Here is a 9,671-nt window from a genome sequence, read left to right on the forward strand (position 1 = left end):
AAGATTTTGCTTGCCGGATATGTTTGGCCAAGCTTGCACATTGATGTTCAACACTGGTGTAAAAGCTGCCACAATTGTCAGATTAATGGAAACAAGCGTCTGTTACATGGTCCACGTCAGTTAGTCCTTGCAAATGGTCCATTTGAAAAATGGGGCATTGATGCTATGGGTCCATTGCCTAGGACTAAAAATGGGAAATCGTATATCTTGGTGGCCATAGACTACATGACGAGATGGGTAGAAGCACAAAGTGTGGCAAAGGTAAATGAGAGGATAGTGAGCAAATTTATCTACACTCACATTTGTTGTAGATTTGGCACACCTTTGGAGATTGTTTCTGATAATGGTCCAGGGTTTAGAAAGGGCTTGCTTACAGAAGTCTGTGAAGAACTTCACATTCTACATCGTCATAGTACACCCTACTATCCCCAATCCAATGGTCTGGTAGAAAATGCTAATGGTGTCATTACAGGCATCATTAGAAAGATGGTGACAAACAAGACAAAGTTGTGGGATGACTTCTTGGATGGTTCCTTGTGGGCGTATCGAACCACATATAGGGAAGCCACGGAGTTTACACCATTTCACTTGGTCTATGGTCAAGAGGCTTTACAACCAATTGAGCTCAACATTCCAACAATGCGACTTCATGGCAAAGCAACACAAGATGATCAAGAAGCGTGGATGGATCGACTTCTTACCTTAGCTGAGCTTGAGTGGAAAAGAGAAGCAGCATACGAGTGCTACAAGAGGAAAGCTACGCAGGCGAAGGACAAGCTTGACAAGAAACTAAAGGAAAAAGGCATCAATGAAGGAGATCTTGTGCTAAGGTATGACAATAGACTCGATAATCGTTTTGATGCCAAATTTAAAACTAGATGGCAGGGGCCATACATAGTGAAGAAGGCTTTCAATTCAAGTTCCTATCAACTTATGGACTTGAATGGGAAAGAGCACTCCAGGAAGATAAACGGGTATTGCTTGAAGCCTTATTTGAGTCGCCTTCTACCAAAGGATCTACCAAAGATCTGTCAAAGGGCAGGTGTCTCATGTAAGTATTGTTACATGAAGCATGAGTGTAACTCCAGCCAAAATTCTAAGGGGCCAAACAATGAAGATCTCGTCAAGGACTCTGAAGCACTCTCTTTGGAAAAGATGCTCTATGATGGTTCATGAATATACCATCATCCTGGGGGAGGGATAATGATAGCCATTTTTCGGCTTTCCATAATTGCCATAGTAAGCTACCTCACCCTATCAAATCACTCAAACATTTTGGTTATCCCTACCATTTCACTGTACATAGGCGTGTGTGAGTTAGGGGACTTTTCCCATATCTTCTTAAAAACCCTCAATTAGCTAGTCACTGGGCTAGTTGAGCCAAAAAAATAAAAAAATATAAGTATATTATGACCCATTTGTGTGTAAATATTTCATTGTATATAGGACCTAAATAAAAGTATTTTTCATAGTTATTTTGGTATTTATTTAAATATTTCTACCTATGGTGTGTTATTTATGCTATGTACATTGACTCACCATTACCATATTTTTTCTTACCATCTTGCATACTCTTTATTCCATATAAAAATAATTTCATGAAAGCTTCTCTTATTTTTGGTGTAACTCCATCCCAACAAAAATCCAAAAAAACTAGTTTTATTTATGTGTATATTTTTTCACTATTGTGATTTTTCCTTCCTACATCTATTCTCTATTACTCATAAATTAGACCACCAAAAATATTCATCTTTTTATGGTAGACTTATAATGAGAGAGATTTATTTTGACCCCTTTATATTTTTTCCACCTATATTATTTATATTTGACATGTACATATTTTTTAAAACCCATCAATATTTGATTTTCTGAGTTGTACTATTCACTTATATCATGATCTCAACAATATCTTCAATTATAGACCTACCAAAAAAGGTCAAGGATATGTGGCATGCATGCATGCACCATGGGGAGCTCACTCTTGGAGGTATTCAAAAGAATCATCCAAAGAAGGACCTCACAAGGACCTTGTGTAGTGGAAAAAACAGTCGGTTTTGCTGAATTTTTAAAGATCACATGCTCCCCAAATTTGAAAAGGTGATACAAACAAAAGTTGTAGCTCGTACGCTGAAATTTCACCTCAAATTTTTTCATATTTTTTTGAGCTACGAGCTGTGAGCTATGATTTTATTGGTGGACCCCAGTTTGCCCATGCTATGCAGCCACACTCCCTCTTCCACTTTATCATTTTCCTCTTTCACACACACTCCTCCCTCTCCTTCCCACTCCCAAACCTGCAACTCCCATTTCCTAATTCACCCTCTTCACCATTGCCACATCTCTCACACCTCCATAGCCTTCATCCTCCATTTCTACACCCTATGTGTCCCCCTTTCTCTCTACATATATGTCCATATTACCATACTCTATTCATCTTTGTGAAGAACTTCAAAAAATCAGCAAAAATCCAAGGTTAACCTCTGCAAATGAAGGCTTTATCATGAATTTTCCAAGGTTTGAAGATAACATAGCTTCATCGACACGCGCTACTTCGCCATGCTGACCGCTTCTTCTACCGGTGCTGTAAAGAGGCGAATGTCAACTTCTCCAAAGCTTCAACCTCTCTTTACAAGCTCATCCCTTCTCTAACTTTTCTCATCATATATCTCACCATTTGGTGAAAGATTTTGTAAATATTTTTTAGTGACAATTACTAACTACTAACCACTAACCTTATTGTAAAATGCACCCTCTACTAGAGTAGGCACTCCCAAATTATCCACTCAATCCTCTCTCCTTTCATTCTCAATAATTCTCTTTCCTTGAGCCCACATCCATGTGACTCAAAGGACAAGAGAGACCCACCCTCATGAAAAAAATAAAAATATGCATAATCTTTTATTCCTTCAAATAAACTTGATTAGGCCTAATCCTAATCGGGGCTTCTAAAACCTATAAATAGAGCCCTTCTCTCCCTTGTAAATTATCCCATGATCACACTACACCACACCATTCTCAACACATAACACACCACTCTTCAAGCCTAGTTGTGTAGAGTGTGTACATTGTTAGTGTTCTATTCCATCACTACACCTAGGTGCATGGAGAAGCTTGAAGTTAGTTATGCCATCTAGAGGAGTGGAGTGATACTATACTCAGCAATCACACTTGTATCCTACTCTTGTCCATAAATAATATTCATAGGTGCAATTGTATGCTGCAACTGTGACTCTTCTCTCCAAATTGACTTGATAAGTTGGCTCATCAGGTGGTTGAAGGTATATTGTCCTTGAAGTTTGTTGTGCTATTTCATGCTTGGTGGTTTGAGGGCTTGTTGAATTGTTTGCCTAAAAGGTCAATTGTAAGAGGGTGCTCGGTGAGAGGGCTCCCGTGACCCTAAGACAATTTGTGTATTGGCAACAAGGTCAAGTTTTGTGTTGTCTCTCTATTTCTCATCAAGATTTGTGTGCATCTAGTCTTTAAGGCTAAGACTGAGTTGCTCAAGTTGATTTGTGCGCTTTACCTCTCTCTGGCGTGGTGAAGGTTCGTGTTTGGTGTGTGTGTCTATCTTGCATTCCCCTCTCTTTGTGCGTTTGAGTACAAGGAGATATCACGTGCATCCTAGTTCGGATCTACAATTAGGTGGTGCCCCTTTTCTTGTTTGGTTTTTGGCTGTGGGTTGTTGTTGTCTCTGATTGTGCTTGCCACAGCCCCATTTGAGCAACACGGGAGCGTCGAAGGGTGTTTAGAGGCCGCTCTTCTTGTTGCCCGCCCCGGACCGCCTCAACAACAACCAAAAGGAGAATCGAGGCGGATGTTTATTCAGCAATGAAGTGCACCTATGGTTCCCATAAAGATTCCCTAACTTGATTTATGTCCCTTCATGTGTCCGTGTTTATCTTTCGATTATAGAGTGTTCACAGGACACCACCAATGTGGACTTGCAAAGGGGAAAGTGCGATCAACAGTTTCCTTGCAACAATTGGATGGAAGACTAAGGTGGTCAACCACCAAGGAGATACAATCAAGTGCTCTGTAGTTGCTGAGAATGTGGTGTGCATATACCATATTGCAAAGTAGAGCTTGTCAATTGTCTTTCCTTAAAGAAGATGCAAGCTGTGAAGGGAGAATGGGAGGTACTAGACTCTGATGTTGCTCCTAGAGAATCAATTGATCTGTAAATATGACTCCACAATAATGCAATGCATGACATCTCCGTAAATAACGACTAGAATCTCAGTCACCTTTGCGAGTATCTTAATCTTAGATATACCTTGCCCTATCAATATGTTTTTGTAATCAATGAAAAGGTTGTTCGTTCCAGAAAAGAGAAGAGCTTTCTGTGTGAAAACATTGGTTTTCCATGATGTATTAATGTAAAAGCTTGTAACAAAATGATTTGGGTGGATTTATACGTATGGCGTTTTGAATCTCTGTCTCATTTTTAATTTGTTCAAGATTAAGTTTGAAATATGCAAGTTTTTAGTTTTGAGCATGAAGACTTTCAATGTTGGTGTCTTTCAATGCTTGTCGCATGATTTTGTTTATAATTATAGTTTTAACTTAATTTGATACAATGACGCATATAAATACAATGACGCAATGAATTGAGTGATAGAAGAGGCAAGTCGAGAACTCAGAATTTTCAATCAAAAGATGTGATCGCGAGTAGAAAAGAGCGTTATACACCATGGAAGGTACTTAGAGAGCCAGAGATTTTACAACACGGAGCAAAATTGTTCAAATACAATATTTGTGGCTTTAAGAGATCTCTCTCTCATCCTCGCATAACTCAGCATAACTTCCTATATCTATATAGAGCTCTCCGTTTAAACACATATCCTCTGTTTCATTTTGTAGCTCCTCTGCATGCACCCCATATAGAGTAGTAGCATCTTGATGCTCGTCTGGCACCACCGCAGCGGCTTTTGATTGAGCATCTTCTCTGATCTCCTCCATTGATGCCGTTGTGATTGGCACATGGTAGCCTTCATACGTCCTTGCACTACGAGGGGCTACCTCTATGACGTACCACCAGTTTGATGTAGACTTTGTAGGATGTAATATTACCTGCCAGAGCCACATAACTTACATGAGAGCTTTCAAGCACATAACTTGTAAAAGGGGGATGTTAACTATTTACATACTTACTTGTTCACAATGCTCGGGTAGTACGAAAGTGTCTCTTAGGTCAGTCCATTTCTTAGTAGAATCCACCTCAAGAAAACCAGACTCTCCTCTACGCACAGTAGCGTTGCGACCCTCCATGATTATCTTGAACCATTGCACGTCGAACAAGTCGACAAAAAATCCTCTGTAATCGATCCTCAAAATCTCTTGTAGCGTGCCGAAGTAAGTGAGTTCTGCCACCACAGGATCTGTATCAGAGGAACGTCGTCAACTAGACTGTTCAAATTTTGCCATGATTCCACAATCTTGAGTAAAACGCTTTTTGTCGATCCGTTCCACCCTAAAATGTCGACCGTTACACCATGTTGCTGTGTATGACTTATACTACAACGAACAAAGATTATGAGTGGCCGTTCAAACGTTTAGAAATAAAGTCACTAGCTAGTCGTACATTGCAAACTTACCTTGGTCGCGCAACCCCGAGAGTACTCCCACTCTTCCTCAGTCACTTCGTCACCGCATTGTTGTGCGGTTTTCAATTGGTTGTGCAACCATCTTAAGCTCATGAATGTTGGTAGGCTCTCCAGAACCGTCGGATAGTGCATCGGTGGTCGTCTTCCCCGTCTCCACTCGATTCGTGCCCTTTGTCGCTCTTGCTTTGCATCCTCATATTGTGAAATCCACTTTTGCATCACTGGATTGTGAAGCATGCAAAATCGGTTGATTTTAGCCTCTAGATCTTCCGTCATCTTCTTCTCAACACCGAGATTGCACATGACAATCCCAGATATGCGCTCATCATCTATGGTTCGCCATAGCGTGTCCCGGGCTTTATCAAATCCGTCTAGCTACTCTCCAATGTACACTAGGGACTCTGATACCAACCAACCTTTGCCATGCTACCCTCCGGATGTGCCTTTTGACGCACATATCCCTTAAGCGTTTTCATGAAACGTTCTAAGAAGAACATCCATCTGGAATGAACTGTGCCAGCTATTTCCACCTCATCAACTATGTGAACAAGAAGATGCACCTGAATGGTTAGCATGGTAGTAGGAAAATGTTTCTCAAACATGCACACAAGCTCTGCAGCATTTAGTTTGGCGAATGGTATGGAGTCTACGTTGATCTCCTTTTGTGAGATCCATTGCACCAGCCTTGCAAGTTTGTAGATTGTGTTACGGATGTCGAGAGACAAAAATCCCTCAATGGCAACCGGTAAAATAAACTGTAAAGTATGTGCAGCAATGATATTAAAGTCCACATTTTATGCAATGATATTAAAGTCCACTATGAACGTACCTGACACATTTTATGCCAATCGTGTGAATTCAAACCGGTAAATTTTCCTTCTTTAGTAAAACACGTTCGGAGCGAGTGCATTACGCCAGTGGGGGTCCGAAAAGATCGAATGGTCTCTTTTACTTTGCGTTCTTGGGCTCCTGTGAAAATCCATGGTGCTTTAGGGAGTTTTATCGATCCATCAGACGCTGTTTGCGGCCAATATTGCTCCATACGATCCACATTTCTAAGGTCAACTCTGGCTCCCAAAGTATGTTTCTTGCCGGTCAGATGGTCCCATAGTAGATTACCCACATTCTTGAATATGTGCATTGGATCGAGCAAGTGATTGATCATGAGTCGGGGCCAGTATGGTAACTCGTACCATAGAGATAGTCTCTTCATCCCTGAAGGCAATCCGTCATCGCACATCTCCTTCTGCTCTAACCATGCTTATGCAGACATCCTTGGTGGCTCTCTTCCCAAAAAGCCGTCGCATAACACATGATTCTCTGGAAGATACGCTTGATGACCTTCGTAGATTTGCTTCTTCAGTGAGGGCGCCCTACGTGAATTCAGTCTAGGTCCACATGTGACACATGCTCTGTATCCGCTTGTTTGAAGCCCTGCATGTATACACATGATAATAGATCAACTATGGGAAAAAACAAGATTTACAGTGTCTGAGTGAGGAGTGTCAATAGATCACCTGAGCATTCTGTTAGCCCGGGATAGTCATGCATGGTCCACATTAGAATGCCTCTGATCAAAGCATTCCGTCGTCTTGTGTGTCGGCTCATATCCACCACCTCTATGCCAATCCACAATTGTTGTAGCTCTTCCAATAGTGGACGAAGATACACATCCATATTCTCCACTTTATATCACCCTGGCACAATCAAGCTTAGCCATAGGTGCCCCTTCTTCGTAGTCAACCATGGGGGAATGTTGTAGTTGACGATGACAACGGGCCATACACTGTAAGATGTTGATCTTTGACCAAATGGATTTACGCCATCCATAGCCAGGCCTAAGCGCAAATTTCGAGCTTCCTTGGCAAAATCCGACCATGTTCCATCTATATGTTTCCAGGCTGCGCAATCTGCAGGAATTCGTAGCACACCATCCGAAGATTTATTCTCCTCATGCCATGATGCTAGGGCGGCCATGGACTTACATTCGAAGAAATGCTTGATGCGAGGAAGGAGAGGAAAATGTCGCAAAACCTTTTGTGGAATTTTTGTCCCGTGGAGATCTACTCGATATCTTTCGGAATCACATTTCAGACACTTCTCCATGTCTATGTATTCCCCTCTGAAAAGAATGCAGTCATTAGGACAAGCGTGGATAGAATTGTAATCCATCCCCAAGTTTCGCAAAATCTTTCTTGCTTCATCTCGGGAATCTGGCATCACATTGTCAGCTGGTAGTATGTGCTCTTTAAGCAATCTACACAACATAAAAATACGATACAGTCGTGTAAAAATCTATCAGATCATTATACATTTAGAGTTTTATTAAAGTAAACTAATTGTAATAGATCACCTGAAAAGCGCTATGACACTAGTGTCACTCCATCCAAACTTTGCCTGCATGTTGAGAAGAACCAGGAGTGCTTTCAATCTAGACATACGTGCTCCATTATACAATGGCGTATCGGCTTCACTTTTCATATCATCATAGATAAGCCTTTCTGAATCCATGATCGTCTCGATCATTTCATCAATCTCGGGCTCAAACATTGCCTCGTTGGGAATGTGCTCTGCATGATCATCCCCCGAGCTGTCAGAGGCTACATCTTGTGGCCTCACATATGCTGCTTGACCAAAGCACCTGCGAACACGTCTATTGGGTTGCAAGATTGCTGCTTGTTGGCCAGCGTCAGAGTCCGACGAGTTATAATTAGCAAAAACTCAATCTATAATAGATGGATCGAACTCGCCAAATTCGCGAACGTGCTGCAAAGAAACACGTCTTGTCCGTCGCACAACATGCTTGCATTGATTACAAGGACATAAGACCCTCGTTGAGAGATAGGTGTTTCGGTTGGACGGTCCCACATCCTCGTCACTACTCATAATGAGGATAAAAATCTTATAACCTGGACAACAAATTTAATATTCTATTGGAATTCTTCATCTTATCTCTCTCTCTCTCTCTCTCTACCTCACATTCTCTTGTCATGTCCAATCCCCGCACACCTCGGTCTAGAGGTGCACGGAGATCAGAACCACCGGGTTATAATCTCGTCTTTATTGGTCAATACCTATATTTGTGGGTACAAGAAATCTACAGACCCACGTCTACATGATACTGCATGTAGTGGACAAAACCCCTTTGCCTCTTCTCTAGCTGTAGCACTTCACAGCATCTTAACATCTTTTCACAGTAGATCTTTTCACTGTTCGTCTAACTCTAAACCCTAAACCGTAAGTAATTCTTGCGTGGACTCAATCTAACGTAAATAAGCATAAATCTAAATAAACGTAAATCTAACTAAAAATAAACCTAAATCTAATTTAACGTAAGTCTACATCTAACCTAATCTTTAACGTCTTTTGGGATAGTTTCCTACGACGTTAAAAATCTCTTCTTCTTGTGTGTGTGTGTGTGTGTGTGTGTGTGGGTAAACCTAAATAAATCTAAGTCTAATCTAATATAACATAAATCTAAATCTAACGTAAATTATGTTATATTAAAAACAAAGAACTAAACTAACAGGGATTATAAGAACCTTAAAACTGATTTACACATAATTTTTCACATAACTCGGCAAGAGTTGGCATTCTCATCACTAAAGATGTGAGAGTTAACTTCCGGTGGTGACGCTGCCTCATCTCCATCCACATCTGACGACAGCAATTGGCCCTTTGGACTGTTCTTGCTCTTGTTACTAACTTTGAAGTTGCTGTTGAATGACTAGAGGTTATCTAGATGGTCATTGTCGGGGATGTAGTGACTCTTGCCGCCCTGAAGATCCACCTTCTTCCCTATCTTCTGAAGACATTTCACCAGTACTTTTGGATCGACGGAGCCCACCATGAGTGAAGGCAGCAATACCCTATATTCCATTGAGGGCTTTCTTCACCCGCTTCATGCAGGCATCGCAGTCTATGGAGACCTAAATCTAATCTAATATAACGAAAATCTAAATCTAGTGTAAATAAACGTAAATCTAACTAAAAATAAACCTAAATCTAATTTAACGTAAGTCTACATCTAACCTAATCTTTAACGTTTTTTAGGATAGTTTCCTACGA

This window comes from Adiantum capillus-veneris, chromosome 26 (genome assembly GCF_014529385.1).
Source record: "Adiantum capillus-veneris isolate H3 chromosome 26, ASM1452938v2, whole genome shotgun sequence".
In the NCBI taxonomy this organism is placed as follows: Eukaryota; Viridiplantae; Streptophyta; class Polypodiopsida; order Polypodiales; family Pteridaceae; genus Adiantum; species Adiantum capillus-veneris.